This window comes from Acomys russatus, chromosome 4 (genome assembly GCF_903995435.1).
Source record: "Acomys russatus chromosome 4, mAcoRus1.1, whole genome shotgun sequence".
NCBI lineage: Eukaryota > Metazoa > Chordata > Mammalia > Rodentia > Muridae > Acomys > Acomys russatus.
Window position 1 is genome coordinate 71,329,240 of NC_067140.1, and position 25,864 is coordinate 71,355,103.

Below are 25,864 nucleotides of genomic sequence, written 5' to 3' on the forward strand. Positions count from 1 at the left end.
CAAAACATTCATACGCATAAGACAAATCTCCAAAAGTTTAAAAGTCAGTTCTTTTGTGTTTATGTACGTGTATATACATTTGTGGTGTGTGTGTGTGTGTGTGTGTGTGTGTGTGTGTGTGTGTGTGAGAGAGAGAGAGAGAGAGAGAGAGAGAGAGAGAGAGAGAGAGAGAGAGAGAGAGAGAGACAGACAGACAGACAGACAGATTGATATGGTGTCTTCCTTAATTGGTCTCCACCTTATTTGTTAAAATAGGATCTCTTACTGAACATGGAGCTTGATAATTGAACTAGCTGGTCAGCAAGGCCAAGGGATCCCCAGTCTCTGTTTCCTCAGCACTAACATCGCATGTGTAAACTGACACACTGACACACCTGGCTGTTTAAAATTTGAGTCCTGGCATTGAGCTAGGTCTTAATGCTTATGCAGCAGGCACTTCACCAGATGACCCTTGTTTCCAGCCCCACATTAATTAGTTCATTAATAATGAGCCAGCTGTGCAGCGGAAAGATTGGGGCTGCTCGATATGCACAGATATACCTTCAGAATATATCAGTTTTAAAGGGGGGAGCATTAGTGCTTTTGCACAAATGTGACCAGAGTCTCTGAGAGACCAACTGAAATGGTGCAAGATTCACATTGCCTCATGTTTCAGAAGTTTCTGTCCAGGGTCACTTGGTCCTACATCCTTCCTTGGGCAGAGCATCATGGTGACAGGAGTGTATGGAGGACAACAGTTCATCTTGTGGCAAGCGAAAGTACAGAGAGGACACATCAGGTGGGGACCAAGCATTCAGCACATGTACCTGTGGAGGTCATTTTATATTCAAGCCAGAAACAGAGGAGAGAGGAAGAAAAGACAACATCTATCTGCTAGTGTGTCTGCATGCCCTTGCACAGATTCACAGGAAGGCTAAATAAGACACAGGTATATATATATATATTATATATATATATATATATATATATATATATATATATATGTGTGTGTGTGTGTGTGTGTGTGTGTGTGTGTGTGTGTGTGTGTGTGTGTGTGTATAATATACACTACATAATATATATATTTGTCTAGTATATGAATGCTTGGTGGGGAACAGTCCTTCAAAACTTGTATCTTGACCACATCTTACTGACTTTAAAATATAGAGTGTTGTTTCTTTACTGCCAAAAAGAAACAAAACAAAGCAAAAAACTAAGATCCTGATTTTTGCAGGGGCAAAATTTTACACCTTTGAGGTGAGACAGACAAAGCCATACCTGTAAAACAATGAAGCAAGCGCTATAAAATAGGAATGTGCTTGGGGCTGGAAAGAAGCCTAAGAGGCTTAACTCCACCAGTAAGGTGAGAGAAGCTGGGCTTTGAGTGGCCAGGATGATTTAAGGGGTATTTATAAAATAGTGTCAATCAACAGTGCTTACTGGATGACTCAGGGTGTAATGTGTGGGTGCAGAAGTTAAAAATGACTTGCTGATTCTGGTTCCAGCCACTCAATAGTTTCCAAGGCCAGTGTTTCTGTTGTTGTTGCTGCTGTCTAGCAAACATTTATTATGCCCCCACTCTGTCCCCAGTGCCATGCAGCACATTGGGACTCCCAAATAGATGAGTAATGGCCCCTGCCCTCAAGAAGGCAATAGAGGGCAAAGATGATCCTAACTGTTCCACTCTTTAGAGAGGGAGTTTATCTCATCAGCTTCCACACATGAAGAGAAATTACATATGCATAATTAATAACATTTACATACATTTACATATCATTTTTTACTTTGACCTACACTTAAACCCTGAGCCTAAATGAGAGACTTGCTTTGTGGAACATGGGGTAGGTACATACAAGCTTAGGCAAGAATGAATGAAGACTCTCGTTTCTAATTTTATCATAGTAAAATTTAAAGACTTTTTAAAAATTTATGTGTATGTGTGTTTTGCCTGCATGTATACAAGTGCACTGCCTGCATACCTGATGCTTGCAGGGGCCAAAAGAGGGAAAGAGACCCCTCCGAAACTATTTGCAAGCTACCATGGGATGCTGGGAACTGAACGCGGGTCCTCTGCAAGAGCGACCAGGGCTCTTAACCACTCAGCCATTTCTCCAGCCCCTTATCCTCAGAAAGAAGATTGAAAGCACAAAGATCGCACAGACCTTTTGCTGTTTATTACTTATCTACCCAGAGGCTTCAAAGAGATGACTGCATAGCGGGGAAAATGGTGGCTGTACCTGGAAATTAGAAAAAGGTAAACCTCCTTTTCAGTTGACTTGACCTAGCCAACACTTGCTTTGTTTGTTGAGTGTCTTTGGACAGTGAAAGACTTGTCCCACCAACATGGAATCCTGCTTAAATCCTACAAAGGGTTTTCTTTAGTGTTAGAACCTTAGTAGATCTCTAAAGCCCCATGTTTTCCTTATTTGAGAGCAAGAGAATATTTCTGTCCATCTTAGAAACCTAGGAAAAGGAAATTCTTGGGGGAGACACAACCTACAAATAAGATTTGATTTTATTGAAATCATGAATTAAAAATTTACAAGCTTTATAGATTTTTTTTTTTTACTATTTCATTGGTCTTGTGTTCTGTGTTTTTGATTATGTTGAAAAGTAAGATTGCAATTTCTGATATAATAGGTAGAATTCTGGCATGGCATTAACTAGATAGGTCTACAGGACAGGTAGCACAGCCCTTCTGGGACTGAACAATGTTGATCTGGATGGAATGATTGGATCATGTAGTCTTCTTTAGCCACTTCTAAGTTGTAAAAATATGCTGTTTTTCATCTTGGTTACTATGAATCACAATGGCAAAATTGGCTGTAGAAGGAAGGTCATAATAATAATAATAATAATAATAATAATAATAATAATTATTATTATTATTATTATTATTATTATTATTATTATTATAGTGAAATTTTGGGCTTCCTGAGGAAGAGAGAAATAATAAATTTAATGGAATTGTAGTTTTGCTGCAGTTCCATTCACATAGAGCCAGTGAGGGAAAGAAGGGAACATTTAGTCTTGTGGAGTGTTCAGCTGCTATTTCTGTTATAAGTTGCCGCTGTTTTCTAACTTCATTTCTGCACAACAGAAGTGGCAAGAAGGCATCCTTGTAGGTACAGAAACAACACATGTGAAACATGGAGGGAAACATGAAGTCATGCAACTAGACCAGCACTGTCAGGCTCACTAAGCAGTGTGTATATTTTCCACATGTTCTCATTTCATTTTATGTCATCTTGGCCTAAGCACCCCAGGTAAGTAAGGACAGCAAACTCTTTTGTAAATCACATCCTGCCCCAAATGCTGCTGTGTGCTTTTGAAGCTTTCTACTTTAACCCCAATAACTCATCTCTCTCATGTATTTCAAGGGAATGATAGGGAATATTCTAGCATTAGTCTGCTGGCCTATTTGAAGGAAATGCTTTATATTTTATTCAGGAATATGCTGCCGTCTTACTTGGGCTTTGTGAATAAAATTTGTGAGAATTTACCTTTCTATGCTTCCAGAACAATCCATGAGCAGAAGGACTAAGCCTAGCATATTAGCTTGTAGTGGTGACAGAGAAAATATAGAAGGTAATGCATTAGCTAACAGCACCTTTCATGGGCCATCATGGACAGTGATTTTTAAAATTATCACAATTCTTTTTTTCCCTCCACAATAAGCTGAATAAATTAATTTTATTGTATCCAATATGCTAGACCATAAACAGGAAGAAACTAAAGACAGAAGCTACTACAGCAGGGATGAATGCAAAATACCAGGCACTTCTTTCATGATTCTTGTTACATAAAATTCAGAGGCAAGCAGAAGCAACTCTCTGGGATTGGGGTGATGTGGCCCTGTAAAGCAGTGGTGGGGATAGTATGAGTGCACACAGAAGGAGTAGCAACTGAAACAGAACGTGGAGAACCTTCTGGATCGTGTTGATCATGTTCTGTATCTCGATCCAGGTGTGATATTGGTCACATGGGTGATTATACAAGTGAAAACTCCTTGACTCCCATTTAAGATCTCCATGCCTCCTTGTATACATATCCTACTTCCTAACGAGCAAACATCAGCGTCAGCATCACCATCATCACTGCCTTCATGATGTATTAAAGTCTCCATCAGTGTCATCATGACCTAAACTTGGCTCACGTGAAAAAAATCCTAGTCTTAAATCATTTGGAATGGAATTAAACTGTCATTTCCCTTTTGCTTTTTCAAACACCAATCAACAACCGTTATAACAGAAATTTAGGCTGTATTTTTTTTAACAAGGGCTACCACACGGTACACAAATACATTTTCTTTATGATCTTTTTCTTTTTTTTTTTCTCAGTGCCGCCACATTGTTTTAGTTCTCTAGCACACAAAGTGGCAGACGCAAAGTTAGGGAGGTAGACCCTGGGGCCAAGATACCTCCCATCAGGCCTTTCTGTATGCTGGCCACTTCTCACGGATGGATGTTTCTAATTAAGGCAAACTGGACAAATAGGCCAGTGGCGACCTCTTTGTTTCCAAAGGACAGTGTGTAAAGAGCTAGGTAGAAACCTTGATCAATGGACCGTTTTAAACTGGGATAACGGACACAAATGCCCTTTCTCTAAAGAGGATGGAATGTGGTCTTCTGCTACCATTCAGAGTGGTAACCTGAAGTTCCTTCTGTTGCGGCTCCCCTTTCATACACTATAATAACAACCTAAGACTTTAGAGCAACTCACGTGAAGGACTGCTTGCTTTATGGATGCTTCTACCCCTCCTGTGGTTAATGCTGACTCTCATAACAACACATTGCTAGGGAGTTATGACTAAAGGAGCAAGATATCAGAGGGTGAGGCTGTGGTAAGTATTATTTCTTTTTTTTTTTAAAGTACACTTTTAAGTAAAATAGAACTACATCACCCACCCTTGCCTCGTTCCAGGCCCTCTGACGAACCCTTCCTCTCCTACAGGCATTTTCAGTGTGAATCTCGCCAGTCAATCTGGTCATAGTTTACTCACAGGGAACTTGTAAACCTTATCCCAAAAGTCCTTTCTGTGTTCTCAGTGGATTTGGCTCCCAGCTGCCTGTGAGTCTTCCATTCTCTTCGCTTTATGCCTTGGGTGGCCACCCTGGCTCATTCCTGTTTCTGGAACAGGTCAGCCACAGTCTCAGCTTGGGTTCTTACTGTTCCCTCCTGCTGGGCATGTTTCCTTCCAGACATTCACTTTTCTCTTTTTACTCCGGTTCTACCCAAACGTTAAATCCTCAGAGATGCCATGTCTCTTCCCCTGTCCAACTACTAATCTTCCTTGATACTTCTGAAAGTCGTTTTCATTGTCGTTACCCGTGGTTCTTAGCGTTTTAACAGGTCACTGTTTGTCTCCAGTGCTTGCTAGCATCTAACTTTATCAAGGAAATGACTTTGTCTTATGTTTACCTTAGAGTCTCGGCCAAAGAGTAGTGAGTGTGTTTGGCATATTAAAAAAAAACCTTCGAAAACACGTCTAAGAGGCTGTTAAGGGGAGTGGAAAGGAGCCTCAGTGAAATGGTATTTCATCTAGGATTTAGAAAGCTCCACTGATCATATAGCACCAAGCGATAAAAAGCTCAATATCACTGTGAGCTCCTGCTGTAACAGGAGAGCACTGTGATTTCCATTTCCAAATGTAAAATGAAACATTTAATCTACAACACTTGGAGTGAGCTCTAGGGTAGAAGGCTAGTTTTCCGGAAGTTGGTACATGTGGTGGACATCTTTGAAATGGCCATTCTGTTGTTCATAAGCTCTTATCAAAATATGCAGTATATAAAGTACTGTCTTGAGTTAGGACTCTCTTTCCTTGCTGCTGGAGGTAGAAGCTTGCTGTATGGAACCCCTGAAGAGGCACCCTGTGTGTGTAGCTCGCAGGGCAGAACTGATACCAGTGCCAGGAGCTCATCCAGAGAAAGGTGAGCACCTTACTAACTGTTAACTTTGCTATGTGTTGGTGGTTTTGTTAGACATCAAAGACTAACTATATTTGAGCACATTATGCACTAAGTTCTATTGTTAAGAGCTGTCAGTCACAAATATGATAGCTTCTAGCTCACTTTTCTATGGATAATACTTGAGAAATAGAAGGCATAGAAAGGAAGCCTCGGGGAACTGGGTTTGAGTTTGGCTACACTATTTATTGGCTGTGCAACCTGGGGCAAATGGGTTTTCCTTTCTGAGGCAGAGTTTTCTCACATATAGGGAAAGTAGGTCTAAAATACTGCTCTAACGCCTCTTGCTACTCAGTCTCAGCTTCAGACCAGCAATATCAGAATGAACTGTTAGAAATGCAGAACACCAGACTTTATTCCTGTCTTGCTTAATGAACACCTACACTTTAAAAAGCTGCTCAGGCAGTGTGTGTGCCCAGTCCACTACCCCCTGAAAAGCGCTGGCATAGGGCAGATCAATACATCTTGAAGACCCCTGACCAGCCAAGTATCAGCTTTCTCTGGAATCTTTTGTGCCTTTTTAACCTTGCAGGAGAAGCTGATCTGGGTTAGTGAATGTTTCTTTCTGTTCTGTGAGAGGCAGGCATGGCCAGAGCTGAGAAAGCTTTTTCAAGGCTCACTTAAAACTGAAGCTTTGTGTTTGGCTAGGGAGTAGTCAGTGGCTCTCAGACCATTTTCCTCAAGTTGGTAAATTGTTTTCTTTTTTTTTTTCTTTCTTTCTTTCTTTCTTTTTTTTTAGACAAGGTTCTGGTTGGCTTTGGGTCTTGTACAGTTTAGGCTGCTCTCAAACCCTTACCATCTGGGATTACAGACAGGTGCCATTACACAAATTGATCAACTTTTGGTGATTATTCCCTTTCTATCCCTACTGGAAACTGCCAGAATCAACTAGGGGAACGACTGTTTTGCATTTTCAACTGCTTTCGCCCACAGTACCTATACTGCCCCTTGTCCCTACACCTCTGACCGCCCTCCCCCCCATTTATTAAGAAACCATCCAAGCTAAGCCCTTTCCTCTTGACCCTCCAGACCAGCGCAGGCAGCTGAGCATGCCCAGTTCAGATGCGAGCATGGGCCCCAGTCCCCAGTGCGCAGGTGCCACGTCTCCGGGTTTTGGTAGCCGCCGCCAAGCAGGAGGGGGAGGAAGCAGAGTGGCCCCGGTAGGAGGAAGCCCTCGGGGAGTTCCGGAGCAGTTCCTGTGTAGGGTCTCCACAAACATTGCCGCTGGTTGCACAGCACCAGGCCACCTCAGCAGGACTTGGGGCACCCGGTGTCGGTTGCAGTGACTGAGAGAGCTGGCCAAAGCGGCCCCCAGCACCCCTAGGACCGAAGTCTAGGGTGGACTGGGTGCACGTTTCGTGATCGATCACTTTGGGGAAGACTTTGGAAATCACTTTCTGGCTCAGTGTTAGCCTGTTGTAGTACTTTCTCCGGCAGATTGTTTCTCGGGTTCAATGAATAAAATGCCTCTCACTGCGTCTGCTGCAGTGTACACGCTCTTCGTGTGTTAGTTCATTGTAACATAGACGAACTCGCAGTTCCCGCTTCCTGCACCCGGTTCTGGCTGGCCCGCTCCCCCTCCTCCGGGGACTCGCGGAGCCCGTGGCCACCAGCACGCGCTGTCCCGCCGTGGGCTCAGATCAGCCCCCACGGGCGCGCGCACAGACCCTGCACCGAGAAGGCGGCAGCGACCCCGGGACAGCCCCCCCACCCCCAGCACCCCTCACTCGGCCGGCCCGCGCGGCCCCGGTCCACCCCCAGCCCCGCCGGGCGCCGCACTGGGCATGCTCCGTAGCCCGGGCTGGTTGGGGCTGCGAGGCGACGGCTTGGGCTCCAGAGGCAGTGTCGCGGCCGGGAGCAGGGGCGGCGGGCCCGGAGCCGCACGGCTCGGCGGGAGCGGCGGGCGGAGCCCCGGGCAGCGGGTGGCCGAGGTGAGCGCTGCGGAAAGGCGCAGGCCGGGGGGTGGGGGTGGGGGCGGAGGCGGCGGAGGGCGGGGCGGCGCCGGAGGGGCTCGGCGGCCGCGGCGGCAGCGGGGAGGGGGTGGCGGCGCGCGAGTGGCTAAGGAGCCGCGCCGCAAACAAGCTCTCACACGCGCGCACACACACACGCGCGCGCGCGCACACAGCGGGGCTCCCGGAGGCGGCGGCGGCCGCATCCCAGGCAGCGACTCCCATCGAAGTGACAGGTAGGAGAAGGCTCTTCGGGTCCCGCCTGGCGATGCTCCCGCCACTCCCGGCCTGCCAGGCTACTTGGCTTCCCGTGGGTGCGTCCCGGACGCGCGCGCGCGCTCCCGGATGCCCTGCCGGGGACCCGGTGCAGGTGCGGGGTGAGAGGCTCCCAGCGCGGGAGGCAGGGGACCCCGCCGCCGCCCGCCTCCCTGGCAATGATCTGCTACTTGGTTTCCTCTGCCTACCCGGACATTCACCCTCTTCTGCGCTAGAAATAGCTCGGCTCGACGTGTATATGATTATTTTGGTTGGAAAATAGTTGGCACTGTGCAACGCATGTAAATGTATGTGCGTGTGCATCCTCAGTGTCTTTTGGGGACAGCTTGCGAACGATATACCGTTTTCACTTGACACTGACAGGCTAAGCGCTCCTTCAGGGCAGTATTTGGGCCTCCTAAAAAGCATGTAAAAGAAGATTGCTTTATTTTCAGAAGTTTGAAGTTGCTTTTTCTTTGTCAATTAGATACTGTCTATATTGTACAATATTTCTGAGTTTAGACTCTGTAAACTCCTGAATCAAAGTGTGAAAACAGAATTCTCCAATTGAACAACTGTAGAGTTATAAAACCAGCATTCTCTAAAAAGAAAGGCAAATGTCTATTATATTTCCACAAATATGTATGTATTTGGGATATGACTTTAAAAAAAATACCCAAACTCCCATAGGGATTCTTCCTAATGCTCTCAAGCAAGGTGTTTGAGATTTAATTTGGGGCAAAACATTTGTGGGCAGTCGCCATGTTTTAAAGTAGAGGTGGGATGGATGGTGGTCCATACATCTAATTTATCCATTTGTGGAGTTATATGTTGAATGGTTTGGTTGGCAATAATGCCCAAGCACAGGCAGGTGGGTGTATAATGCTTTGAAAAGGAATCGAATTTCTCCTTTAAAGAGAAATCATATCATGAAATGAAGATACCTAGGAAGAGCAACCAGTGACTCCCTGGGCAGACTCACACAAGAGCTCAGAAAGTGACGAGTTAGTCTTTAGGATAGCAAGATTGTGTGTGTGTGTGTGTGTGTGTGTGTGTGTGTGTGTGTGTGTGTGTAAAATTTCTACTTAATCTTTTCAGTGTTGTTAAGAATGATGGTTTTTAGAGGATGTGTTTGAACTGAGAACCGAATGTTCTGAACCCTCCCAACTTTGATAGCCTAAGTTACAAATGATACAGAGGACCAGAAATCTAGCGCACCAGGACCATGTGGTAGAGTCCTGACTGTCTGTGTTACGTAATCTAGATTTCCCCCCACAGAACAGTCTTGCATATTTTTTAAGTGGTGTATTGATCTATTATATCATCTTTTTACACTGTAGACATTTAATAAATGACTGGTGTCCTGGGGGAGCCCCCGTAAGAAAAAAAAATTACTTTTAAAATGGAATGGCATTTTCTGAGCATTTTTATGCTCATGAAACTTGGCTGACAGAACTAGTATGCCTTTACAGGTGACAGTGTGCTGCAAGGCACTGGGCGTGCGTCCCTCCAACATGTATTACTCAGCCATCAGAACTTAGTTTTGATTTAGCTTTGACGATATCACTACCCAGCTCTGAATTAATCGCCATGGAAATGCTGTTTTACAAGTAACTGTCAAAACAGAATTTCACAGACTCCATTTGATCACAGAGAGCACATTTACATCTGTTGGAATAATTCTACTTTTATTTTACAAATGCACACCCACGCAGAAGGGCTTCGTTCTGCAATATTCTTTTGCAAGCTTTGTGTTTCTGCGCTTTAAAATGTGAATGGTGTGAAACTTACGTGCCCCTCAATCCAGGCTGTGTGTGCTTTTTGTCATATCAGATAGGGAAATACGGGAAAATAAAAGCCCTTCAAGGTTTCAAAAGAGCTTTTCAAGAAGTGGATTTTACAAGTTCGTATCTGCCTTGAAATATTTCATTTTATTTCCGATAGAGACCATTTAGTGTTGGTGCCAGTGTATTTGTTTGTTTTCTTTCTAAGAATGACCCAGCTGCCTCTAGATAAATGTATACTACTTATTTGTGCAGCACGGCACAATATTTGGTAATTCTAATAAACAAGTTATTTTCTTAGGCTACTACTAATTTGTTTTAAATTTTGATTTACTGGTAATTGAATGGCCAAATGCTTGCCTTGCATTCATGTCTATGTATCCTTCAAATGGAATTGGATGTATACACAGCTGGGATGTTGTATGCGAGCCCATTATGGTGGCAGGCTAAGATGTCACAAGCTGGGATATATGCTTCTGGGGACAGTGTGATGGCCAACCCCGGTTTTCCAGGTGCATCTATCAAACTCAAATGTTAGAACTGATGAATAGTTTTTGGTGGATTTTTATAAAGTTAATAATTAGCTGCCACATTTTTAAATTTTAAATCTTAAGCTGCAAATAAATTACGAATATAAGGATCAGAGTAGTTAGGTAATAGCGCTACAGGAAGGAATAATTTTTGTAGTCTTCACACTTCCAACAAATGTTCTAATAATGAACTCATATTTTGGGGGAAGTATAAATATTACTTGAAAAATGAAAATTGTGAGGCAGATTAGAACTCAGTTAATGTCATCTGTGACCACTTCCAGAGTAAGAACAAAACTGCATGTTTATTAGCAGGGGCGGCATAGGATTTGGAAACACAGTCACCGTGGGTTTTGTAAAAGCAAGAAGCTCTGCGTTTGATACTTAGAATGAGATCAAGGACCCTTGAGCATGTTTGCTGACCGCTATTGACAGTCTACATCCAGAATAGTTACTTTTCGTTTTCTGAGTGAGTGAGTCTGTGGGAGAGACTTACCCACGTCTCCAGAAATAGGGCCATCTCCCAGCATGGGCAGGCACCGGGTAGTGTGGCTCATGTTCAGACATTAACCTTGATTGCAAGGATACTCCCTAACGCCCAGTGTGGTCCATGTCCGTGTTTCCTTTTCCCCCAGTACCCAGGGTGTAGAATAACCTTGCTTCTCTTCCTGTGTATTTGTTTTTCTGGGTAATAGTTTTTCCTTCGATAAAGCCTCACCCTCTAAAGTAAAACTGCTTCCTCGTGCTGTGATACTATTTACTCATTTTTCCTTGAGTGTCCGTGCCTCTGATTCCTGACCTCCACCAAGTATAAGCATGACTTTACTTTGCCTGTGGTGTGGGGAGAGTCCAGTATTAATGTGCCAGGGAGTGGATGAGTGAGACTCTTGCATTGTCCTTATATTTAAGCCTGCTTTCAAAACATCCTCCCAGTGTGATCTTTATTTGCAAAACCCATTTCACACGAGTGCGAGTGCGAGCTTCTCTAGCTGCAAGCCTGGCCTGGTTTTCTGCCCTTTGGATGCTGTTGTTCTGGGGACGGTGTAACCAGAGTTCCTAGAGGGTAGTAGTAATGCCCTCCCTTTCAGATCCTAGCCTGGAGATCAGAATGAATGGCCAGTTAAAAATAAAATTCTCCCGGTGAAACTGTACCTTTTCTCTCCCTTATTTTATGGAGACAAATTAGGTGCACAGGACTGCGGCTCCGAAGGGGAGTCATGGCTGAAGACCACTGACACCTACTGTTTACAAAACACGCAGTGAGAATATTATATACCCTGTGAGCTCAGAGCGTTATCTCTCCCCTTCTCTGGGAGTCTTCCCCCACAGGCCCTGTCACATGATCCCTTGGGGAATCCCACCTCTAGTGACTGAAAGGGACAGGCAGATCATTACTTTAGTACATCACCTTTTTAAAGCATTCTTTTCCTTCTACAACAATTAAAGGATGTTATTTGGCTCTTTCGTATGAATGAACTAAAGTAGCCATTTCCTCAGAAGCTGGAAGAACGAGTAACTCTGATTCACCTTAAGCGACTGGTTCAGACAGGTCACAGGACACTCATTTACGTTAGACAGCTCTTTTTCTCACCTAGACCCAGAGGCCTTTGCCTCAGATCTCTATCACTGAGGTCTGGACATAGTCCATGAATACAGTTGGCAGATCTTTACTTTTTAATTATTTCCAAGTGACAGTTACAGCACATGCTAGAGCCGTTCATGGTTTGCCATTTTTAGATTTATTTGTTTTTATTTTATGTGTTCAGGTGTTTTGCCTGCATGGATGTGTTAGTACCATCCATGTGCAGTGTCTCCGGAGGCCAGAAGAGGGCACTATATTCTCTAGAGCTGGAGTTACAAAAGGTTGTTAGCTGGGGGGTGGGGGGGTGGGGAGGGGTTACTGGGAACCTAACCCTGCTTCCCCTGGAAGAACAACCAGTGCTGAGCCACCTCTCCAGCCCAATGTGAGTTCATTTAAAAACTTATTATCTTAATAAGATTAATTTCTGTGGTATTTATAAGTAGTATTTAATTGTACACATTTGGAATATGCTTAGAAGAGCGTAGAGGACTCACTAGGCTGCAAAACATGGCGCCTAACCCCCACATTGAGAAGAACATTGTCCTGAGACACGATCCCCCTCACAGCTGCTGGATGGATAGGTCGAGAATTGTGTTCTGGGCTGGCCTTCAGCAGTATATATTGATGTCTTAAAGTCCTGACAATGTCCTGTCTTGGATGTGTGGCCCTGAGTATCCAATCAGGGCCTTGGTTGGTTCTGGTGTTCAAGAAAACCCTCCCAACCCCATGGTTAAGGTTGGTGATGCACGGTGACAATTGATGCTGGGGCTGGCATTCCTGTTGCTGTGACAACCACTCTGCCCCTTCTTCCACTGATGCTACTAAGATCACTGCTGCCCACAGGTCTTACTTTCCTCTATTAGGGCAGATGATATTGGTTTATTCTTTAAAGGCCATCCAGAGAAAGCTGATTTAAAACGTGTAAAGGATCCTTGAACTTCATCCTGCAATCAAGGAAAGTTCTAGCGATCCCCACAGGCCACCTTCTGGTGCCAGATCTTCCTCTGGACTCACCTCACCCTGTGACTGCTTTTGGATAGAGGCATAGGGACATTACTCTGCTCTAATAGCCTTAACATTCTGTGATTGTAGGGCCTTGAACTGTGATATAGAAGCCAGATGCTATTCCTGGGGCCTCTGCATCCCCTAGTAAGGCTTAAAAAGAGATCATATTAAGCAATTTAGCCTTGGGAGGACAGAAACATCCATGAGAAGCATTTGGGGACCCCTGATGTTTAGGGGCACATCGTTTTTTCTCTTTTCCCATGGGCATTAGCGGGGATATTCAACTTCTGTACACTGAGTAGGGATAATAACCGTAAAGGGGAAACAAGAAACCTAAACATTTATTTGTTGAGAACTTGAAGTGTGCTACTTCATTCCATCTTCTCAGACACTTATTTTGTGTGTGTGTGTGTGTGTGTGTGTGTGTGTGTGTGTGTGTGTGTGTGTGTTGGGTGGGGGGGAGGGGACGGTAAGGAGTGGTAACAGTCTCTTAGGTTTACATTTGGGGAGAACTTATATTTGGGAGGTTAGTCACATGATGGGCTTAGAGTTGAGATTGAAATCCAAGTAGATTGACACCTAAACCCTTTTGTTTTGTTTTTGGCTCTAGCTATGCAACACATGTCGGCTCTGAACCGCAAATCCTCCTGTTGGTAGGCTCTCAAAGGCTGAGACTATAGGCAAGCAGTATGTTAGCCCAGAACTCCAACTTTTAGACCATAGTTCCATGTTCCCTGTAGTTGGTACATGCTGCAGAAAGGACACTTTTTATCATAAAACATGGTGTGGCAGTTATTTTAAGTGTCTGGGCTAAGATGTAACTGATAGACTTCTGACAACTGCTGTGAAGGTGGAATCAGAATAGCACGTTTGAGGATAAAGCCTGGTTTCCCGGTCTTGTCTCTACACTTGCTTGCACTGGCTGGAAGTCCGAGAGAGCGAGGTTAATAATCTAACTTCAGCCTCCTCCTCCTCCTCTCCTCCTCCTGTTCCTCCTCGCCCTCCTCCTCCTCTTTCTCTTCCTCCTCCTCTTGCTCCTCCTCCTCTTCTTTCTCCTCCTGTTTCTCTTCCTCATCCTCTTCCTCCTCTTCTTCTGTTTTGGGAGAGATCATAAGGGTGAGGGGTCGGCCTGGGAGGACTGGAATGTACATTATGTGAAATTTCCAAATAATCAATAAAAAAAAAAAATTAAAAGTAAGATCAGCTCTCAAGGGTGAGTTTTCACCTGGCAAAGGTTTATGGTTTCAGTGGGGCTTCTCCAACTGCTGGTTCAGGGGCCAGGTAAACAACATACCTAGGTGTTGTCGATGGGTGCCAGGGACCTTAGGTGTGGTGGCCTATGTGTGTCCCTTTCCAGGAGCAGCTGCCAGAAGAGTCTGCCATTGTATGCATGTTTTATTTTATTTTATTTTATTTTGTATGCACATTTTTAAAAAGAAGCACGGACTACAAGAGTATAGGGAATCTGAAATTCCCCCATTTGAAAGTGCTTGGCTGAGGTCGGAGGGGGATGGTTAAGACCTGTGGCTGTTTTCCCAGAGGACCCAGGTTTGATTCCCACGACCCAGGTGGCAATTTACAACCATCTGTAATTCCAGTTTCTGGGGCATCTGATGCTGTCTCTAGCCTCTGTGGTGAACAGGAATGTACGTGGCGTACAGACATGCATACAGACCGAATATTCGCACACATGAAATAGATAAGTAAATAAACTAAAACTTGCTTGGAAATTGAGCTGAGGTGATTGTTCAGTTGCTAAAATGCTTGCAATATAAATACGAAGGCCTAAGAGCCCAAGAATCATGTAACAAGGCTGGTAACAGTGGTGTTATCCCAGAGAATCCTAGAGCCAGGGAGGTGGAGAGAGGCAGATCCTGGGCCTTGCTAGACCGCAAGCCCAGTCCAGTTATTGGTCCCTAGGCCAGTGAGGGACCATGTCCCAAAAACCGAAACTTAAGGTTGTTGCAACTGAGGAATAACATGAGAGGTTGACCTCTGGCCTCCACTTGCATGCACACAACCCATGCCGTTGCCAAACTGGACACATTTGTGGCAGGAGGTCAGCCTAAAAGCTCCCAAGTCTATCCTGTCAAGTGTAAATTCTCACATGCACTGTGCCCTAGAAAATGCCATTGGTTTTATTCGTTGTTTTTTTTTAAACATTATTTTAAGGGGGAGGTTTTAAATTTGTTGTCTAGCCTTTTATTTTGAGTGAGTACAGAGTTTAGATTCTGATTATATGGTTTTTATTTCTCACCCTATTTTCTAAGGTATTGACAAATATGCAGGGTTGAGAAAGGTGAGACATGGTTTTCTGTCTTGTTTCTCGACAGTGGTCTGAGATGTGATCAGTTTAGCACAGAGAAATGAGTGACTTCCCTTATTATGGGGTCATAGAGGTTCTCTTGCCACTGTCACTGGTTGAATTCTGCAGCTCATGCGACGTCTCTCCCTATAGCGACGGTTGCTTTATTTATCTTGAACATAGGGAATTTAGATCTGTTTCTGCAGGTGAATATTTCACCCTAATTTTCCCTTCTCGCTCCTCAGTGGGAGATCACTTTGGGCCGAACGAAAGTGTGGTCCTTTGAGATGGGGTTCTCCTGTATCTATCGATGCTCGGTTAATTGCATAGATCACCAAAGCCCTCTCTGAGATTTAAGGTTTCATTTTCACTGGTTTATAAAATGATGTAAACGATGCACTAATATGTTCCAGTTGAAATGACAATGCAGAAATACAGAAGCAATATGTAGAGTCCTCTTCCCCACCTACACCCTCACCAGATATAACCATTGGCAACAGCTTCAAGTGTCTCTCCCCGCCCCCCCGTTGTCCATTCATTTACATATACAAAGGCATATACTTAGTTTCCTTGTTATATAAATTGGATCATACTGTAGATGATGTAGATACATGCAGATGCTTTCTCTTATTATGTAAACTGGAGCAAGCCACATCTATTTTCCTGTGACTTGCTTTGTCTTCATAACGGTGTATCATGATAATTTTATTGTCTGCATGCTGGTTATCTCACCTTTGTTACACTGTATACAGTCTGGTAAGACAGGCAGTGTTGTAGTGCTTAAACCATTTTCTCATGACTGCACAGTGAAAGAAGATTTCTTCTCATTGGTCTGCATGAATATGTGTGAAAATTTCTTATTACTAAATTCCAAGATATAGAAGTACTTGGTCAGAAAGACTTATGCACCTTTAAAATTCAGAGAATACACTATTAAATTGCCTTTTTAAAAGGTCCCTGGTGGAATTTCTGTTGCACAGAACTTTAGGTTATGCACATAACCTTCTAACTGAAGCTCAGCCGAAGCTACATGGCTTTACTAGTTCAATTATATGCTGTATACCCGGAAATGACTTCAGAAATAAATCGTGCCCTTAACTCTAGTTCTTAATAAGAAAGTATTCTCTAGTTAAGGTGATAATGTGAAAGCCCTCTAAGAAAGAGTTACTTTGTAGAACCAGAATTAACAGTCTGTTTTCTAATTGTTTTGGTCAGCTTTGAGATTCTAGACCTTTCCCAGCAGGGATATATCATAAGCATCATGAACTTGTGATCAGAGAACTCAGGGCCCACAGGGCAGATGCATAATCCAGATCAATACTGACCCTGGACAGTTAAATTAATATGGGGGTTAAAAATGACTATCTGCGCATCTTAGGTGCCTTATTCACCTGGATGTGTTCAATGACCAGGGAATCTACATCTAAACCCTTAAGTTCAGCATTACTTTCCGCATTTTTCAGCGTGTGCAGCAAAAATTCAGCACTCTTTTTTGGCCACCGACCCTGAGTCCAGCCCCACTGTTTGGCCTGGGCGCACCTCCCAACTCCACGTTCCAAAGCCCGAGGAGGAGGTGGCACAGAAGAAGAAGATGTCCCAGAAGAAACTGAAGAAACAAAAACTGATGGCACGGGAATAAATTCTGCATAAAATAAATGCAGATAAAAGTAAAAAAAAAAAATGACTATCTGGGCTAATTGGCAAATTCAGACTTGCTAATATAGTCTGCTCGCCATGTTGTGGCTTCCGAGTCCCTGTTTTCAAAGAATTGCAGTTAAAGGTTGTTTGGGGGGAAAAGTGTCTGTACTGAGCATGCGCATACCTACTTCAGGCAGACACTGGACAGCTGAGCTCTATTCCCAGATAGTTTTTGATGCTTATTTCCTGAACAGTACAGTATTATAAGTATTTATACTCTATGAGGCGTCACAAGTACTGAGATGATTTAATGTATAAGGGAGCACATGTAGACAAACAGCACCCTGTTTCATCTAAGGGGCTTGAGGATCCGGGGAGTCCTAGAAATCCAAACTTCTGCAGCTGCTGAGCGACAGCTGTATAGAATTATCAAAGAGTCCTCTGTAAGCTAGAGTTGGTGGTACTTATCTGTGAGCCTACCACCCAGGAGGCTGAAGCAAGAGGTGGCTGAGTTTGGAGACAGCCTGGGTTACATAAGCATGACCTAGTCTCGGTACAGCAACTCCCCAAACCCAATCCAGACCAACTAAACAAAAATGTAAAGAAGCCTACAATGAAAGTTAGGGGAAAAAAGAAGGGTATCCCTTATATCTTCTAACAGATTTGAAGGGATCACTGACAATGCTCTCTTACTGAATTTCTTTAGTGGGTGCCCAAAGTTGATTGTCATTTGTTTGAAAAATGAATTGTAGACAAAGAGCTATGTTAGAAATTGCATTGTATTTTCAATTCAAGACTTATTGGGAAAAAAAACACTGTGAATCTAGGTCACCGATATTGACCTCTTTCAGAAGTAGCAGTTTTGATCATGGTGATTATTAACAATACTGTCAGTCCACTTACTGCTTGCTTTTCAGAATTTGATGGCATGCCCCCGCCCTCTCCAGGAGCTAGAATTACCCTTAAAGCATCTCAGTGCCGTGGTCAGGATATCCCAGTGGAAGTACATGGCAGGAAGATGGAATCTTGTCTGTTTCCCAGATATGGGCTTGCATCCTTCATCTGTTTCTCCAGACACCCATTTTTAAAACAAGCGTCTGGTTAGCTTGGCAGTGACACTCAGACCCTGATTGTACGCCTTCTGCATGTTTATTTTTACAGCACACTGTGAATTGTAGAAATATGGTAAGATTCAGTTGGATTTCCTTGGCATGGAAACCTTGTGTATTCAAGAAAATCTTGTGCTAGTTTTATGGAAACCTTATAGTATTTCACAGCTTGCCGACGATTTCCTTTGACAATGTGAAGACTCACTCTTCAAACCTGTGTCTTAAGACCTGACCAGAAAGTATGTTTAAACCAAGACCTTTGGGTGAGGGCTCTAAAAGAGGCCCTTTAGGAAATGTGGGCAGGTATAGGAATGCAAGGAGGGTGAGTGCTGAAGAGTGACCTGGCAAGGACACCACCGAGGCCAGGAACAGTCAGAAGCTGTAGCCTTTGTAGGGGACACAGTGGCCCTGAAAATATTACAGCAGGGGCAATGGGAATGCGAGTATACCTACCTCTGTCACCTAAATAGATGAACCCAGATAAAAGCTCCGGGCCATGTTGGGTCGGGTGGAAAGAGTTGGTCAATGTTCTGAGGAATCGAATGGCAGAGCTCGGCTGCTCCCCGCCTAGAGGAAGCACATGGGCCAGATGTGAGGTTAGAGCAGAAAACCTGGAGCCTATTTTGTGAAAAAGAAAACACATCTCTAGCTACAACAATTAAATTGAAAGTTGAGATTGTCCCATAGTATCGCACGGCTGCTACCAGTAAGATGGTGGTTGTCCTTGGGGTAGCATTTGTTTACAGCTAAGCGTCATTCGGAATAGACTGTTTTGCTTGGGTAAAACCATAGAATAGGAAGTTTGGTATGTCTAAATGATGAGCTAGGGTTAGAGGGAAAAAGGATTCATAATGTCTGTCATCGTCAAGTTGGAGACCTGGGAAGCCATTCCTTTGCTTTTAATATTTTATTAAAAAATTTTTTTAATCTAAAATGTCAGGTACCTGGGGAAAGAAACTCAGAAGAAATTAAATTATTAGCAGTAATTTTCCTTCGGAGAAGTCGGTGTAACAAAATTGTTAGTATCACTACGTAGATGTGAACAAACTGCATTTTCTCATTTGTTCAGCAGGGCAGTGAGACACCAGACAGCAGCTTCGTCTGCTCTCTGGCGTTTCTGGTCCTGTTGTTACGAGAGGCGCAGACTGGTCTGTTGTGTTTGCTCATTTGTTCTTTGTGAACGAGCAGTGCAACCTGGTTAGACTCTTAAAGGCAGACGGCAGGAACGAATTGTTTTTCTTTACATAGTTTAAGGATCCAAGACACTGGCTATTAGCCTGTGCAGCACTGTGGTCCCAGAAGCAGCAACTAAGGTGCAACGCTTCGGAGTAAACAGATTTTGCTAGATTGATTCATTTTTGTAGTTACTACTGTAGATTTTGAAGTCCCTGCTTCCAAGGTCTTCCACATTCTCTCTGTGTGTCTGGGCAAAGGTTCGAGAAGGACCTTCACCATGCAGCACTTAACCTGGTGTTCTCTGGAGGCGTCCACATTGCTTGGCAGTTGGCTCTGGTCTTCTCTGGAAGCCTCTGCATTGTTTGGCAATCAGCTCCTCACTCCGAAACTCTCTCTGTAGGAGATGGTTCTTGTGCTCTTACCCTTCTGCGAGCTTACTGTTGACTGAAAACTCCCGAAGCTGTACATTTTTGTCTGAGCTTCAAATGTTATCTTTTGTAGGCTAGAGATCTTGACCTTGAAGTTCTGTGGGTACTTGCAGGTCAGAACGCCCCAAACAGCAACTCTCACTTTCAATCCAAATGTATGTTTTGTCCCAGTTTCTAAATCTTAGGGTAACGAGTTGCTTATCTGGTGAGTCCACCCCCATTGATTGCCCTTTGTCTGTTTTTCTCTTTCCTTGATGCCGCTGTCCAAGTTCATGACTGTAGTGGCTTTCTTGTTGCTATGACGAAATGCATGACAAGAAATGATTTACAGAAGGGAAGGTTTATCTTGGCTTGCAGTTTGGGAAGGTGCAGTCCTGTCTGCCTGGGAAGGCTTGATGGAACTGGCAGGTACAGGGCGGCCAGGAGTGTGGGGCTGCATATTTGCATTGCTGCTACTAAGGAAGATTGGAACTTGCCCTGGAATTCACGAGACCTGTTCCTCAGTGACCAGCTTCCTCTAGCTAGGAACCACCTCCTAAAGGTTCTACAGCCGTCCTCCCCAAATAGCACCAACAGGTGGGGACCAAGGGTTCTAACTCACAGGGTAACCATAATGGTATCCTTATCATTTCAAGGCCTGCTTGTTCAAGTTGTATAATCCACTGCCTGTCCCTCCTCCTCCAGTCCTGTGTGCCTTACAACAGTGTTGGTCTTTATTCCATCTTGCACTTGGGGGTTTACAGTTTGCGGGAAAAGACACATAACAACAGCCCCTTCATAACGTTACATCTTTGCCTCTGACTTCATCCTTCACACCAGCTAAGGAAATCTGCACAAAACAAGCCTCGGAGCATTATTTATAAAACCTTTCCACATCTCCCTAGTGTTTTCAGGATTAATTTTGGGTTCCCTAACTTGCTGAATGCAAGCCATCCTCAGTCTGAACACCACAATGAAATCTTAACTTTTGTATTTGTATAACCAGTATTAAGATGTATTGAGCTCCAAGAACATAAATTCTGTGGGTGCTATGCATTTACTGACTTTGAACGGCTGGCCCTCCCCATGGCTGAATCTGACCGGATCTTCATAGACTTGGAGTTGGGGGTGGGATGGGGACTTTATCCTTAAGAACCATCTTTGGTTCCCACCCCAGCACAGGTGAGTGCTGTACCTCTGTCTCCATGCCAACTGTGCATGATTTGGCTACAACACGACTCTTGTACATAGAAGAAAACTAAAGTGGGTACATAATAGGGACTACATCAGCATCTCTTCAACGAGTGAGTATTAAATGCTATCGTGGAAAATTCTGTCAGCGGAGTAAACTAGAAGAACAGTGAGTGAGCAAGGCAGAGGAGTGGCACAGTTAATCCCGTGACGTCATCTATACACTTATTATAGGAGAATTCCTGGTTGCTGACAAGTAGCAGAATAACCATTTTGGAAAGGTGATCAGTAATCTGAAAACGCTGTGTTTCTCATTTCTTCAACAGAAACCAATGTTAAACTAGCAAACCACACCCAGAGAGGTGTCCCAGGAGACAGTTTGTCATCGACTTCTGGAGGACACACGCTCATGTTGTCTTTTCTGTGTTATGAGCTCAGTTTTAATACATAATGCTTGCTTTCGGTACAGTGTATTTCCTTATAGCACCAAGTTAGAGAAATTTCCCCATCTCAAACTTGGAGGGAATTCAGGAGAAACTGTTTTATTTATTTAAAGAGATTATTTGATTTAGTTGGGTTCATGGTGAGCTAAAATGCTTTGTGCTTTCTGTTTGCATTACATTTTATTTTCAAAATGGACCGTGAAGACCCATGAATAGATCACTGCCAAATAGAAATATACTTAATTGAAGGGGAATAGTCCACTAAATATTATTTTTGAAAGACTGTCTTTTGTGCTCCAGAGTTGGGGGACCATGTTATTCACAGTGGTTTGGATTACTCTGAAGAATGGCTTTTGAACTGAGAGTCCACCCTCCTCACATGTGGGGTGGTAGTGTTTGACAGCTTTTTTTGATCATCTTTTTCAATTCACATCTTTTTGATTTAGCAAATCTCTTTTTACTTTGTATTTTTAAAATGCTGCTGAGAATGTTAATTATTAAATAGATCATTATTTAAGTTTCAGTAGAGACAATATCTAGGAGGATTGTAACTTAGTTATTGCAGCTGCTGAGAAAATACTTCTGCAGCAGCAGTTAGAAATGCACAGAATATTTTCCTTTTACTTAGCATCTTTTGGACCCGCGAGGCCCTTGCAGAATCAGGAGCCTGGCCTCATTCTGTCCTTTTTCTGTTCCCTCTGAAGGAATCAAAGTAACTGGCTAAAGCTCCTCTCCATCTGTCATAAGTAGCGTGTGTGGAGATTTCTTCAGTCTCCCAGGGAAAAGGAAGAGTTTGAAGCATACAGATGACTCGGGTATTAGTCCCCAGCCTGATGGTACCTCGGTGTAACTGTACTCCTCTGAACTGTTCAGTTACAGGCCAACTCTTGTTTTCTAAGTTTAGATTTAAACAGGGTAAGCTCACAGGGTTCTCATAAAGATTGAGAAGTAGGAGGAGTCTACTCTTTGACTGAGAGTAGCAGATGTCTGCCAAGCCTTCTGGCAATCTTTCTCTTTCTACCAAACCAAGTTGCTCCCAGCTTTGTGGGAGAAATGATAACATCAGTTGTTTGGAAGGAATAATTCCTATCTCAACAAGATATTTGATTTGAATATTTTTTTATTTTTATTTTTTTAGGTTTTTTTTTGAGCTAGGGATCCTCTGAAGCCTTGGCTGTCCTAGACTCACTTTGTAGACCAGGCTGGCCTTGAACTCACAAACATCCACCTGCCTCTGCCTCTGAAGTTCTGGGATTAAAGGAGTGTACCCCCATGCCCGATGGTGGTTTGAATATTTTATGAGACACTTACCCACTTCTTCCTAGAAGTGAATGTAATGAGATACCAGGAACACAGAGCTTCCCACATTCATTCTACCTTCCCACAGACCTGACACCTTCAGAGTGGAAGACACACACACACACACACACACACACACACACACACACACACACACACACTCCATACACATATACAGGAGCAGATACACATACCCGTGCACATACAGGCACACAGACACAGAAAGACAAACACACACACATGTCCTCCTCTTAGAGAGACACAGACAGACAGACAGTCACACAAACATATATACACACCCCACAAGACGGACACACATACAAATGTGGTACGTGGACATAGACAGACAGATACACATATATACAGGAAGATAGACATACACAGACAGAGAGACAGACAGACACACACACACATACACACACAAAGAAACATACACAGACAGACACACACACACATACACATACACACACAAAGAAACACACACAGACAGACAGACACATACACATACACACACACACACACACACACACAGAGAAACATACACAGACAGAGAGACAGACAGACACACCCATTCACAGACAGGTAGATAGGCTGAAAGACAGATTGACACACGCACACACGCATGCTTAAAGCACTCAAGTGACAAACAGCAGGTATGAATTGGGAAATACAAGAAACCATACTGGAGAACTGGAGTAGTTCTGTGGTATTTTAGAGTCATTACTTTGCAAAGTCATAATATTTGAGAGCTGTAATTTTAGAGTTATAATGCCGCAATATTTTATAGTGTGATTTCCTAGGTTACTTTGAGACCCAGCTCAGAACCCAGTGTGCTTTTAGGTCTATGCTATATGCCTTGGGCCTTAGGAATGCAGCTTCATTCTCTCTGCAGTCCTGCAGGGTAGGCATAATTATCATTTGATACTAAGAACACTGAGTGATTAAGACATTTATTCAAGGTCTTGTGATTGATGTACGGTACAGATAGGCTTCAAAAGAAGGCCTACCTGAGTGCACGCTGCTGTCTGCGTCTGTATGAGTACAGAGGAGAGGTCACACCAGGACACAGATGAGAAGGTAGCAGACTTAGCCAAGGACAGAGTCCCCAGGAGAAACCAGGGCTACCTGCACCTTGATCCTGGACTTCAAGCCTCCAGAACTGAGAGAAAGTAACATATCTGCTGTCTAAGCCTTCTAGTCTGTGGCATCTTGTTACAGCAGTCACAGCAGCCTCGTATAACAGGGTCCTGTTGAGATAGTAACTTGGACATACGCATAATTAAAGAGTACAGTGGCAGAAATGGGTTATTAGTTATGCTGACTCATTTTTAATGCCTTTTATGAGTGCTGTCTCCAGAGGACTTGTGACTTTTTACAGCTCAGCGCTTACTTGTTTAGTATTCAGTGTCTCACCCATGTACATGTACACACACACACACACGCGCGCACACACACACACACACACACACGTACATAGGCATGCACACGCGAAGCTCCCTTGGGCTGAGGTTGACTCTTTCTGTTTGGTCATTGGCCTTGCACAACGCTTGACACAGAGCGAGCACTTTATAGCCTCCTGTTGAGAATGTTATATAAAGGAGCGTGCTTGGCGATGAGGGGGGGAACAGGATGATGAAATTAGCTCCACACAAGCAAACATGCATGGCCTTTTACCTCAGAAGGCTTGGCTTACAGTGCTTTTTGAGGCTCTCTTAATGTTTTGTGGCTGGAGTCTTTCTTACCATCTTTTACTGAGTGAATTGCACGTACTTCTTTGAGAAATCCCAGAATTGAAAGATATGTTGGATGATCTTAAATCATTTTCCACAATGACTAAACTCAAATTACTGTCTAGTGTATAATTTTATAAATGACACGTACTTGTGGGTAGTTTTATAAAAGTGTTTTGTTTCATTTTTTCCTAGAAAATATCTTAAATTCTTTTTATTGGCTGAATATTTCCCTTTGTCTTCTGTTAGGAGAATGAATAATTAAGACTTTCACTAAGTGCCATATGCCAGTTTTTGTGATTGGTGCTCATCGGCGGGGGATGGGGGAGACCCACACATACAGCAGAGTGGAGCTGCTGAGAGCATGGCTTTCTATCTAATGACTTCTACACAAATTGACAATATAGAAATAAAACATTTGTGGAGTCGAGGTTAAAAAATAGGGAACACTGGTGGCACACGCCTTTAATCCCAGCATTCAGGAGGCAGAGGCAGGTGGATTGCTGTGAGTTCGAGGCCAGCCTGGTCTACAAAGCGAGTCCAGGACAGCCAAGGCTATACAGAGAGACACTGTCTCGAAAAACAAAACAAACAAACAAACAAAATAGGGAACACACCAGCTAAATGATTTATATTAAGTGTATTCTTAAATATAAAGATTGACTGTAAAGGTATCATATATAGAAAGCGTATTGTGCATTAAATTACAAAGGAATACACGGAGAGCTTATGAAACATTACTGTTTGAGCAAGTTTGTAAAGTATTGTATTTAGTGCTAAGAAACAGAGCACTTGATAGTGTAGGCAAGATGCACTTCATTTCAGGCACTACACCCAGAGCCCCGTTTAGCTACGTCATAGACAGAAGCTAGGACATAGAGCTTCTTCTGGTATATGTATAAAACCTTGGCAACTCCCTTGAGCAGCTTTGGTCACTTGAATTTGTTTGAATAAAGCGTAAGCCATGTGGCCTCTTCAGTCCCAGTGAAGCTCCAGCTTTTAAGTCAGAATCTTGCAGTAGGTGGCACAAGTAGGTTCCTAGCCACGCCCCAAAACTGATGCATAAGACGAGGAGAAAGGGCACTGGCCCTCCTTCCACACCTCTTTTTAGTTCATTTCTTTTTTAAATCCTACTTTGGATTTTTATGCATCCTGCGGTTTCTATAATTGGTATCTAAGCAATGCATTTTTTAACATTAATTATCAAGTTTTGCCTTAGTCTTAAATTTCATATCGCTATGTGAGGCAGCATAAATGGGCGTCACCTACCTTGCTGACACCTACTTTCCTCAGTGACTGACCTTGACTGTGACTTTGGCATTTAGGACGGCCGATGGTCTGAAAAGATAAAGCCCACTGAGATTGTAAATATCTATTCCCCGTTACATCTTCAACTACCCAATAAAATAATGCAGGAAACCGCCAAGACTTGAACACTTCGGCTAGGGATTACCTTAAGCGTCAGACAGATTTACCCACCAGAAACAGTTCATTTTCCGAATAATCTTTCTTC

At 43.5% G+C, this 25,864-nt stretch overlaps 1 protein-coding gene across 9 annotated transcripts in view; it reads left to right on the forward strand.

The window, feature by feature from the left end:
• The first annotated feature begins 7,806 nt into the window (after nt 1-7,806).
• Plcb4 (phospholipase C beta 4) overlaps nt 7,807-25,864 on the forward strand; it is a 376,936-nt gene continuing 358,878 nt past the window's right edge. For 8 of the 9 annotated variants that reach the window (XM_051144709.1, XM_051144703.1, XM_051144707.1 and 5 more), the window contains exon 1: nt 8,051-8,133. The gene's annotated coding sequence lies outside the window, so the exon portion shown is untranslated. Of the gene's footprint in view, nt 7,880-8,050; nt 8,134-25,864 lie in introns of those variants that run through there. The other variant, XM_051144704.1, reaches the window with a different exon arrangement.